General features: G+C 41.3%; 1 protein-coding gene across 3 annotated transcripts in view; it reads left to right on the top strand.

Moving 5' to 3' along the window:
- Positions 1 to 13,013, top strand: part of MICAL2 (microtubule associated monooxygenase, calponin and LIM domain containing 2) — a 133,798-nt gene that overhangs the window by 24,963 nt on the left and 95,822 nt on the right. The window lies entirely within an intron of this gene.

Below are 13,013 nucleotides of genomic sequence, written 5' to 3'. Positions count from 1 at the left end.
CAAATACAGTGTGGATAATTGCTATGTGGTAGTTACTGAAGGAGATGGTCTGCTTGGTTGTGGAAAGGACAGGAAATTATCTTCTCTTCAGCAGAGCGTGCAGTACCGTGTTTTGATAGAACCACTGAATGTTGTTATAAATCTTGTTGACAAAACTGTAGAAAATATTCTAGTTCATACCACTTATTTCATCTAACTATCACAGAATATTTTTGATAGTTTTGTGTCAGAGCAGTTCACTTATTTACTGCCAAGTGATTGCTAAAAGTTGCCTTAAGAAGGGTAAGTTTTTAAGAACTTACTTGACTGCATAGAGCTAGAACAGAGAGGAGGGCACCCGGTGGGGTAACTGGACACTAAACTGTGGAGGACTTTTAATTAAAATTACTTAAGTGTTACTTTATGGACTCAGTAGATAGGTTGTGTTGGAGAGTCTCATCTCATTTGCCTCATTGCATTGAAACTTCTCAAAAGCACCAGGGAGAAGGACACCATGTTACCTTCAGTACATATAGAGGCCTCTGGTTTTATTTATTAATTTTTAATAAGTTCCCAATGGTTATTAACATTTTCTAAGGTAATAAATGGCCTTACTACAGTTTTCTTTAGAAAATGAAGAGTGCCATTACAGCTATTTGCATTGTTTTCCTGACAGCCTCTGTTTTTCTGCTTTCCTTTTTCCTTTCCTTTCACTTTTTGACCTGTGCTTCCTTCCTCCCTTTTGTTCTTTTGAAAAGGCCTTGAACATATGTCATTGAGCATCTTTGTGATGAAAACAGACAGGAAAGGGAAGGAATGAGAAAGTGTCTGATGATTAACAAATTACAGAAGATATTCCACATGCACCTCAACTACACATACAGCCCCAGGTCCAAATTTCCATGGTTAGTTTGGGGAATTATTTGCAACACAAAAAAAGCAGGTTTAAGACCGATGTGAAATATAAAAATGAAGTCCTGCTCTCTCAAATGTGACATTACAGAGCCAAGGCCTGGTTCTGCAGAGTTCTTAAGCAAAGTGATTAATTTTTATGTGTGATGAGAAGACTCGTGGAAATCAATTGGTACGTAAAATACAGCCTGTGTAATGCTTTACAAGGTTGCCAGGCAGGAGGCTAATCAACACCTTCCACAGTGTTGAAAGTATGGTATTACTGCTCTTTGAGAGTAAAGATTTATTTTTAATGGCATGGTGTAAGTATTTGCAGAAATTAATGGACATATCTGTGGTGCACATATGATCAAATTGCAAATGAATATAGAATGTCTGTATGTGAACAGTGTGCGTACAGAGATTCTGTGAAATACTTAGAGATGTTCATTATGAACCTGGACCATGCCCAGAGCTGCGCTTCGCTGTGTCATCACTGATTTAACGAGAGAAACATGAATCTTCAGATTGCGGCAAATGAAAGCAGTAACCGCAGTCTGCAGGCTCTGAGGGGATATCTACCAAACATTCCTCGCATGTGAATCACAGGCTGCTGTGAAAGCCTATCTATGCAACATGAATGAGAGGAGACACATTGCAAGAGGACTGCAGACTCCCTGATCATTGCCGTGGTGTACTCTGACAGCCCCACTTACAGATAAGGAATTCCCAGAAACGCTGTCAGTCCAACCAAAATGCCGGTGCAGAGAGATTAGGCTACAATATACGTACCGCAATTTTCCTTCAGTGCAACTGGTGATTTTAACTTTCTGTCTTTCTTGCATGTTATGCCAGCTACCATTTTTAGCAGTGAAGCAGGCAAACAGGAGTTAGCAGGCTAAATCCTGACAGCGGTGCCCAGTGCTCACTTCTGCCGGGTTGCCTGGGGACTGGTTGAAGTAGATCAGCCTGGAGTAAAAATCTTACTTGTTAAAGCAGGATCACAAAATGAGCTAAGTGGATCTTTGCAACTGCAGTTCTGTAAACAGAGCCAAGGTTGCTAGTAGGCATCATTAAAAAAAAAAAAAATAGGTCTTGAAGGCTTTATATGAGGTTGTTGCCATGAGCTCTGTAGCTCATGAGTCTGCATCTCACAGTTCTTCTCAGATATGGCGGCTTTGCAATCTGTCTGGCTTCTTTCAATCTTCCCAATCTTTGGAGGAGATAAAGGAGATAAAATGCAATCAGGATCTAAACTACTTATGGTATTTTCTTTTCTCTTTTTTTTAAAACAAAAAACAAACAAAACAAACAAAAAAACAAACCCCAAATCAGGAACCTGCTGCCTTACCCCAAAACTGTTCATTTTTTTTGCATGTTATTTAAGAGCTGAATGCTGTACTTGTTGATTTTTGTGCTTATAAACTCTTCAACCACACTTGTGTATATTGTAATGAGTAACTTAAGTTCTGTACATACAGAACGTTCCACTCCAACTAAATAACAATAATCCAGTGTCTTAACTGCTCTTGAAGAACATTGCCAAATATGGCTTTCAAAGTTTCTACAATGGTATGATTTTAAGCTGGATGGATAAAACAAGTTGAAAAATTTTCAAGAAGTTCAGACCCACTGCTATTTGAGAGTTGCCTTACTGTGGACTTTTTTTTCCCCTTAATTCTTTGTAGAATGCAAAAAAAACCAAAGAGCCGCAGAAAGATATGCACAAACTTGGGGCAGAAACAAACTCTTTTTGAAACTGTAGGAGTCCATCTGTGCGTATGTTAAATCTGTATCAAGCATACACTTCCTTCCATCACAAACTTGTAAAATGGGAATGATCGCTGTTCAGAGTAGGTGTTTCTGCAGATGGCATTTGCACAGTTCACCAGTATTACAGAGAAACAGAAGTCTGTCCTAAGTAGCCAAAACTCTAGAAATCATACTGAGATTCTTGCAAATATGTGTACAAAAAGAGCACAGCTTTATTATCCTATCAAAGTTTTTTTCACGTTTTCATCTTTTACGAATCAATGCAGAGTAGCGTGCTTGGAATCTGTAATGATTATTTGTTTCTTTGTGGGATGAAACGTAGCTAGACAATTGAAGAAGATTAAAGGTTTAACATATGTTGTTCACCATGCTAGCGGTTTGAATGTCTCTCTGAATTTTTGAACATGCAAAACATAATGCAATGATGACCAAGAATTCATCCAGCTAGTTGCAGAGTGAATTCAATAGGCTTTTTAAGACATATGTGAGTGTTCGCTAAACGTTTACTTGAACCTTTCTGTATGGAGTAGATTCTTTACTTGCACTTGATTTACTGGCGGTTTACTGTTGTAAATGATACAGATATACACATGCACATATAAATGAGTCTCCCACTGATGTGTTTGAGGTGTGTATCAGAGGGCAGGAGCTGGCTCATGCTGCGCACCTGAAATTCTGCCTCTCCCATGACTGAAGATTCATGCCTGAGGAGAGCAGAGATAGGGGCGCACGCAAACACCCCCAGACTTACTCTGAAGGGAGGTGTTGATTCTCTGAAGTGTGCAAATGTGGTGGTGTCTTCCCCCTCAAACATATATGCTGTTTTTTTCAGAACACATGCTTACACTTGAGGAGAACTAAGGAAACTTGTTTAAAGTGCTAATGTGTAATTATCACCTGCCCTGGTAGACTCCAGCATTCCTCCCTGGATATACCCAGTTTCTGATGGTGGTGTTCCGCATGGCGGGGAGGGCAGCGGCAAATTCCTGTGCACAGCTTTGGGCTTCTGAGCACTGTCTATGTAGACCCCGCCTGGGACACGGTTCCTGGGCAGAGGACTCGTACAGTCTGAGCAGTGGTTTCGAGGCCTAAATGGACAACATTAGCATAAAGCAAGTAAATTAAATTAAGCTAAGAAGTTTTGAGTGCTGTGTATATAAATACATACATACGTGCATTTGTAGGTTTATGTGTTTTATATATATATTATTTATATATTTATATATATATTTATATATATATAAAATACAGATTCCTGAAAAGACAAATGAAGTGATCTTGAACTCAGTCCCTGTTGGCCTCTCTTGATTTCCTTGTTCCTGGACTTGGCCTTTCAAAGCTTGTTTTATAATAGATTAGGTTCCCTTCCAAAAAATCCTGTTGGGAAGCTTATTGCAAGAGAATGACTCTAAAATTATTTATGACCACACTTCCAGGACTTACGTAAAAACACAGTGGCTCTTTTCAGTAGTGTCGTGTGCTGTCAGTGCTGCCCGGACTCGGTGGCAGTGGCGTCTCTGCTGTAGGGAAGGCTCCACAGGCTCCTCCGGTGGGGTGCTGCTTTAGCCGAGGCGGCATTACAGAGAGCCTGTGGCTTGAGGGGGGATGGGAGCGGAGGGGAGTCGGGGACCAGGGTGTGAGTCAGCCGAAGAGGAGCCCTGGCTCAGAAGTGGGGATGGAGGCTGGAGGTTTTGTGACTGACTCAGCAGTGGCCCCGAGCCTCGTCTCCCTGTACTAACCCCACTGGTGTACCCACAGATGATAAAACGGGATGATCTTTATCTGCCAAACCCCTTCTGCTCCTTTTCATGTCATCTTCATTTCCAAAGACTGTCAAATGAATGCTTTGGGAGTTAATAAAACCTACTTAGCTTGGTGCTCTCCTTCCCCCAGAGCTGAGGAAGGCAGAGGTACTGCCGTGCTGTGCTGGGTGCTGCCGTGTTAGATAGCCGTAGGGTAATCAGCAGGATGAGGAGTGGATACCAGGTGTCTCTCCTTGTTATTAGGTAAAGTTGGCTTCCTACCAGGCCTCAGTTGTTTACAAACATCCTAATCTGCAGTCTTGCCCCTCATGGTAAATGAGGCAGGTTGGGTTCTAGATGTCTTCCTCTCCCTTCGCTCCGCCTTCCTCTGTAGTGCTACACAAATACTTGTCTCTTAATTAAGCAAATCATCCAGCGTGTATAAACCTGCTGGTGTTGTGGCTAAATTTCCTCCTGAAGCGCTGGCTTGGTTGATCCTTCAGAGGCAACTTGGATTTCCAGCTAGGTTTCTCCTGCGCTGTATGTACTGGTACAGAAGCCAGTGAGTTTGTGTGTTTAAGTGTCGTGACTGATTGTGTCCCTTGAGACAAATACATGGTTTTTTTTAAGAGAGTAATCGAATTGTAAGATGAAAGAAGGGAATGCTAGTTGTGCTCCAACTCAAAAAATATCCTTATTATAATGAAAACTATAACCTGTTTATTCTGTAAAGAGCGAATATCCAGATGGCACATCCCTTTTGCTGGATTTACTAATCTCTTAAAAATAATAATTGAAATGGGGAGATTTCCAAACCTGATAATCGGGGTCTATAATGAACACACCAAACTTATCTTAGATGTATGAGATAGCATTGCTAACTTGCTTATTATAATAAAAATGCATTCCTGTGAAGGTCATAAAACTTGAAACTAGAAGTTGGCTGCCATATTTATAGGAAGTTTCGCGACTGAAAGGTTGTGACTTTTCACAAAAAGACATTCAGCTGCTTTTTTTTGGGGGGTGTTTTCATGGTTTTAGTTATTTGGGTTTGTTTGTTTGTTTTTTTGCCGTGGTTTGGGTTTTTTTTTGGTTGGTTGTTTTTTTAAATCCAAACATACAGTGCTTGGATAGCAGAATCCAGAAGCTATTGAGGTGTTGGCGGTATTAAGGGCCACGTATTCTGCTGACTTTTAAGTGGCACCTAGGTGTGTTTGGTGTACTTGAAAGACAAGTTGTTTATTTTGATAGCTATGCTTCTTTGCTTTTGCCTTTTAGGACATGGCACCTAAAGCCTTGCACTGGATTTTCATTTTAAATTTCTTTTTAATTTTAAAATAATTTTATTAAGTAGCTTTTACAGAGTTATTTCAAAGTAATAGAAAATGTGGGACTAATGGGAATGAGTGGTAAGGAAGATTTGTTTGAGACGAGGGGAGAAGCAGCATATCACCTATGAACATGCAGTGAAACCGCAGTTGCTGAACACCGTCTATGGATTCGTTTCTCTAAGGATTTAGAGAGAGGAGGTGAGGAGGAGCTGGGGTGATGACAGGACGCACAGCAGACAGGGTTCTTTGAAAACAAAACAACGTATTCGACTCTTTGAGCTGTGTTTTAAACTGAGATTGGGCCAAATTACGTCAGCAAAAGCAAATGTTTGGCATGTGATTTGGTAATGAAATCACTTTATTATCCTACAGACATTTCCACAAACACACGATTTTTCAGCTTTATCAGTCATGAAAAGCAATGAAGCCTGGCCGAAGTAACATAATCAGACATCCTAAATAAGACTTTTTCAGGCATTTGGGAATTATAATTTTTTTGGCTTGCAAGGTAACAGTAGCTTTACATCTGTACTTTAACAGCACTTTGCTGTTTCTCTGTCCCTTGCTTAATGGCTTTGCAAGTAATCGACAGAAGGGAACTGTCCCACCCTGACCTGATTTCCTAGATATTTTATAGAGATTCCCACAGGGAGTGGCACCCAGTTACTTTCACACAAAACACTACTATTGTCACCACAAGTGGCTTAATTAAGTTTGAATGAAACAAAAGGTTACGGCAGGGCGTGTAACGTTGGCTTTGTAGTGCTTTTGGGTTTGACTGTGAGAAGCAGCTGGGCTGTGTGTCCAGTGTCCATCCTGCTGGCAGGGTGGTGTGTGCGGGGCGAGGGGTGCTCTTCGCCTGGTCCCCGGCACGCAGCCCCTGCCAACCCTCTGCTGGGGTCTGGCCGTTCTCCTGGCTTCAGAGAGGCCGTGACCATACCAGATGTGGTTGTTAGGGGTTTGTTGTTAGCTACGTTTCCAGCTTCACTTTGGTAATGTTTATGTACTGATAAGTGAGGAAATACATAACTTTTGCTACCAAGAAGTGATTAAACACTTGGCTGCTAAAAACCAGATTTCAGACAATAAGGCAATTTCCTGTCTCCTACAGTTCAGGTCCTTCCCGAGGTTCCCATGTCTGTCCTGAGAACTGGGGTTTTGGGGATGTGGTTGCTCTCTTTCCTCTTTCTGTTGACAAATCTAATTTTACGTTATTTTCTGGTTTAGGCGTTTGTGCAGATCACTTTTAATACACTTTCAGTAGAATGTAAAATACCACAGTTCTAAGAGATGCTGTATAAGAAGTGAAAATATAAAATATTTTAGTAGAAGCTGATTGTCTTAAGCAAATGACAGAATTTCTATCTGTATTTTCTCACTAAAAAGCCTTAACGGTGATGGAGTTGTGGTCAAAAAAAAGTTTAACTGGGATCTGTTGTCATGACAAACTAGACATTTCCCCTTTAATGCCCTTGAAATTGGATTAATTTGCCTTACTTTCTCTACCAGTGTTTAAAAGTGGATTATTTTGTGTCAGTCAGTTCTCAAAATTCCCACATTCCCTAACATTTCTATATTTATGCACAAAGTCTGTTTGTGTCTGCAAACAGCCAGGTTCCTGCAAACTAATGTAGACACCTGTTTGCCATTTCAGGTCTCTAGGATGTTTGTGTCTTAACCTATATATCTGATGAAAAGTGCTTATTGAAAAATAATCTGAGTTTATACCATAATGTGACATTATTATAGCTTTCTAATTCTTCAGTCTTATAACCTTTTCCTCAGGTCAGGAATGTCTGGATGAGTTTAAGCTCTATTTTGAAACAAACCTGGCAGGGGGGAGAACCACATACTTCTGTGGTGAAAAAGCCTTCTCAAGTGAAAGCTGTTGTCCTGGCAGCTGGTCACATTTTGCTTCAGATCTTCCTGACCTGTGAGAGCCTGGCAGGTACCCACCCAGGTTTTGTTCTGGGTCCTGGGTGATGACAGAGAGAAGGACAAGCATTGTATTGTTTCGGCTAACATAAGAGCTACACTTCACATCTACAGAAGTTTTAAATTAGATATACATATGAGCTGTAAGACTGTTATGCTGTATACTGGGAGATGAGGGTTGAGGGATGAAGTGGGTAATGGTGATGTCTTGCATTGATTGTGAATACTACAGCCATATATAGGTATCTTCTTCCTTTACAAAGAAGTTGGCCTGGCGCGTCTGAGGGAAGCAGTAGTTGCAATTCTGACTTGACCCTCACAGAACCCTTGTTTTAATGAGCAAACTTGTGAATATGGTTTACATTAAATTATGTCACATGGGCAGCTAAAGAACTGCACTTACAGTGGTACTAGCAATAGTTTGGTGCTAGACTGGGGAAACGTTCATTTCGGTGATTCCTGTGGTATACTGGTACTTGTCATACTTATTATGGAGCACCTCTCTTATGAAGACAGGGTGAGAGAGTTGGGGTTGTTCAGCCTGGAGAAGAGAAGGCTCTGAGGAGACCTTATATCCCCTTCCAGTATCTGAAGGGCACCTACAAGGAAGCTGGAGAGGGACTTTTTACAAGGGCATGTAGTGATAGGATGAGGGGAAATGGCTTAAAACTGGAAGAGGGTAGATTTAGATTAGATATTAGGAAAAAAATCTTCACCTCAGTGGTGAGGCACTGGCACAGGTTGCCCAGGGAAGTTGTGGATGCTCCATCCCTGGAAGTGTTCGAGGTCAGGCTGGATGGGGCTTTGAGCAACCTGGTCTAGTGGGAGGTGTCCCTGCCCATGGCAGGGGGGTTGGAACTGGATGATCTTTAAGGTTCCTTCCAACTTAAACCAGTCTATGATTAAAAATTTGGGTTCTGGATTGAGGAGGTGCAGATGTGGCCAAACTGGAATGAGCTGTAACTGCTTTAAAATGCAGGATTAGAATTTTTTAAAATCCTGAAAAATTCAAAAATGTTCTGAGATCAAGAGGGTAAAATTCCTAAAAGCTACTAGAAAATTTTGACCGTTGTAATGAAGGAGTGCAACGGCCTGAGAAAATTGGGAGTATGCTGCAGAAAATGACCTGGTGCTTGTAACGGACCAGACACCAAGCCTGAGTCTATAGGGTGTAGTGTTGACCTAACAGGAGCTGATCCTGGGAGCCTGTCCGAGGGGACTGGGGGGATGTCCTTCCCATCTAGTTGGTGCAGGTGAAACCCCAGCTAAAATGTTTTGCTGAGACTGGAGCATGTGTTACAGGCAAGAGGCAGATAAACTAGAGCAAGTCCAGAGCATAGCAGCAAGAATGGTCAGCGCTTTCGAGAACGTGACCTATAGGAGAGGCTTAAACACCTTCACCTAATCTAGGTTAGGGAAGACCCAAAGAGGAACGCTACAGTTATTTGCAGCACAACCAGAACTGTTATTCATTTCACCTTCTCTCTAAGAGTCTGGCTAGCACTGCTAGATCAAATTCTGATTAGTTTTTCAAAGTTTGCATTTTGCCTTGGACATTTGCTGCTCCTATTTCAGCCCTGAAGAACACCTTGTGTTTCCCAAGGTCGTGCCTGCTTCTGCTTAAGAAACCAACCAGGAGATACTACCTTGCTTGTCTTGCATGACTCTTTGGATTCGTTCATTTGACTAAGATTTGTTCATTTGACTTAGAAGGAATCATGTGGTTATGCCACACTGCGAATTAGTCTCGTGTTGCTTACTTCCACTGCCAACAATGAGTTACAAGAGCAGCTTTAAAAGGACCTGTGCAACAGCAAATACTTCTCTCTGTGACTGGTGTCCACCTCCCCTTCCTGCCTGTACTTTGCCATCCTCGCTGGATTTACAATTCAGATAAAACAACTGCCCCAGGGTAAATTGCAACTCAGATTAGAAAACATTGCAAGAGATGGTAGCGAGCTTCCTGCCAAGGACTACACACCCAGATCGTTAATAACAAGTTATGCTGATCAGCAAGTGCTCGGTGGAAGGCAGAGGCATTTCTCTCAGATTTCTTTTTTCCTTTTCCTCTTGTTTGTTTGTTTTTTAGCGAGGTAGGAAATAATTGCATATGGTAGGAAGCCTTTCCTGACGGGCAAGGGCTGTTGTGACCGGTGGGGCTGCCGCCGGGGCTGCTGGCTGGTGGCAGGGCTGCAAGGGCCAGGCTGGCTTGCTCCATCTCCTGCCCGGCAGTAGGCACCTGGGGTAGGAAGTTCACTGTCGGCCCAGATGCACCCCCCATAGTGGCAGAACAAGCGCAGCCGGTGTTGTTGGGGCAGGTGCCTCTGAATTTCACCCTGGCTGGAATGTGAAAACAGAGTCATTAATACCTGGCCGTGTAAATAACCACTGATCCTCTGTGTGTGTTTATCTCCCTTCTGCTGTGTCGGATGTTGGTGTAAAAGAGAGTAGTATTACACCTCGTGATGTGCAATTTGCTGCCAAATTTTATGTCTTCAACTCCCTGCCCCTCTCTTTGAAGCATGCTCCTTTTCATATTTTTTCACCTTTTTTATATTTACTTTTATTTTTCAAGACTCTTTCCTTCAGTAATAAGAGCTGTTATGGACCTTCTTTGTTTTCATCCAAAAAGGTTTTGGAAATAAGAACTAGAGGTGCTGAAATCTAATTTTTGCTGTGCGATATGCTGCCAGCAGCCTGGTTTGTAGGTTTTGTATGAATGCTGTGAACTTTCCCTGCTATCAAAAACCTTCCTAAAAAAATTTTACACTAAAGATACATTTTCTGATTCTAGTTGTTTGAACTGTTCGAGTCCATCTTGCTCATTGACACTATCAGATGCCGCATTGCTAAGAGGTGCTAGTTGGTCAATTCCTAGTGTTTTCAAATTGTAAATAAAAAAGTGAAATGTAAAAGCATTGTCTGCCTGTGGTAAATTGGTATGTGCAAGTGACCAGTTAAATAAACTGGATAAAAAATCAGGTTAGTGCTCTTTGGAGCTGTATTTGACTTCGCTAGTGAAGTGGCTGTGAATTTCAGCACTGGGAAATGCAGTGCCTTTGAAGATTGCGTGATGAGCCGGAAGGGAACAGGAGCCCCGAATTGCTGCCTACTTGTACAGCGTTGCGTTTTGAGCTCAGCTGTAGCTGCCCTACACTACTGTACAGTCATTCTGCTTACAAAAGTTAGAAATGATGGGATTAAATGATCCAGCTCTTTAAAAATAAATAAATAAATAGTGTAAAAATCTGGATTCTGACTCAGACCTGATGGCTAGTTCTGTAGAAGCTCATTTCCAGGCACTGGCTTCTGAAAGCCAAGTCTTACTTAACTGGGTATGGGTTAATAATTGACCCAATATAAAAATTATTTTAGGACGTATTTTAAAATATTCTGTGACCTTGAAATAACTTGACTCACAACTTTAAAAAGCCAGTTTCTGAGTGAAGGCCTAACTGATATATTACATTGTTGTAATTGTTCTTGTTTAGTTAAAAAATTTGGGTTCAGTGCAGTATTTAATCTCTCTAGACAAACCAGGCTGTACCAAGTGCTTTTTTTTTTTTTTTTTTTTTTTTAAGCATATTACCAGCTTCTTCCTGTAGCAAAGCCGTGGTTGTTGACCAACCTGTCTGCATGCTTTGGATGCCATAAAGCATGAGAGATCCCTTCCTCTAGGTCTGTAGACAAGTCCTCTACTGGCTAGTCAGCCCCTGAAACCATGTAGAGGATTAATTATTTTCTTGGAATCGCTATCTCGCAAGTGTCCCTACTCGCAAGGCTCCCAAGACTCAAGGCTTGGTCTCTGCTTAGTCTCTGCTGTGCTCTGAGGTGAGGCCCTGGTGCCTTTGTTTCTTCATCTCTGTTCACCAGTTCTCTGTTTCTGGATGAATTGTTTTGTTTCATGGTTTTTATTTGGTTTTTTTGCTGATATTTTAAGGATAGCCTTAAAGCATTATCTTGGTATGACAGGCATAAGCCTACAAAAAACCGACAAGGTATTTAAATGCTGCCAACCATATTCATGACTGGGATAGTCAGGCAACATTCTTTCTGCAAGGTTTATCTTGTTTTCATTTTGATTGTTTAAGCAACTGGCCAAAAAAAAGAAAAGAAACCAATCTCTTCTGGTTTTTGGGTGTGGTTTGTTTTTTCCCCCTGTTTTAATTACAATGAAAGACAGGTAAGAAAACAGCAAATACACTCTTAATTCCAAAGGGTGTTAGAGGGTTTATTTTGTGCTTTGTTTGAGGAGATTTTTGGATTAAAGTACTTGCCTGATTTCTGGTGGCTAACCTGTTTATCAAAAATAGTATAACATTTCTTGTCAGATGACGTGCAGGTTTTCTTCAGATAACTGTAACTGTGGTTCAGGGGAACTGCAAGTTTCTATAGATAATTTTCTGTATTACGTTTGCCAGTTGCGATTTTTAAAAATTTATTTCTGTGAATTGTTATAAAAGCTCTGAGAGCAAGTCAACATATTTAAATATGACCAAGGCCACCTGAGAGCTCTTCAGAAAAACTCCAGATAACCAAGTCGTGACAGCTTTCGTGCATCGACGAAGGAACTCTTGACCTTCGAGCACACTGAGTGCATACAGTCATTCTGTAATGTGTTGCATAGCAGACTGTAAGTTTCAGATGTCTTTCATACCATTGTTTTAATTTCAAACTATGGAAAGGTTTTTATATGCAAATCTAATATTAGTACATATATCCAAGAGACGCAGAGGATGGATGGAGATGTGTGTCCAAATTCATCCAGGAAAAATGAAGACACGTGGTTTTTTTCCATGCAGAAGCTTATCTTCCAAAAAAGAGAAAAAAATTCCAGTAAAGATGAGCCAAATGAATGCAATAAATCTACTAATGTTTCACTTCTGGCATTTTGACCCAATAAAACAGGAGGGCAATAAAGATAGATCCTCTGATCCCTGGATTGTGCCATGTCCAGCTGCGAGCGCAGCAACTGCAAGGCTCAGTACTGGGGAAAGAGCTCTGTCCAGAATCAGCCCAGATTAGGTAGCCTCAAATCCATGTTACAGTCTTTTAAGAAGAAAAATGTCTCCATTTTTGCCAGTTGCTGATACAAGTGCTTTTGGCAGGATTTGGTAAAGCTGCATATTTTTGAGGTGCTCAGCTGGGGGTACAAAGGGTAAAATACCAGTGGGTTTGAAAGCAGAAGTGGACTCGGAGCTTTTTGCACCGTCCTGGTTTTGTTGCTGCGGTTGGTGGTAGTTAGGGGTGCGTGAGCCTCGCTGTTCCCAGCTGCCTTTGAACTTCCCCAACTGTGGTATTTATGTGCTGTTCACTCTCCAAAAATGTCTGTTCAGCAAGATCCAGTTAGTCTTAATAATAT

Source organism: Vanellus vanellus (assembly GCF_965231255.1).
Source record: "Vanellus vanellus genome assembly, chromosome: 6".
NCBI lineage: Eukaryota > Metazoa > Chordata > Aves > Charadriiformes > Charadriidae > Vanellus > Vanellus vanellus.
Note: the sequence above shows the minus strand (reverse complement) of the source record. Positions and strands in the feature narration are given on the sequence as shown.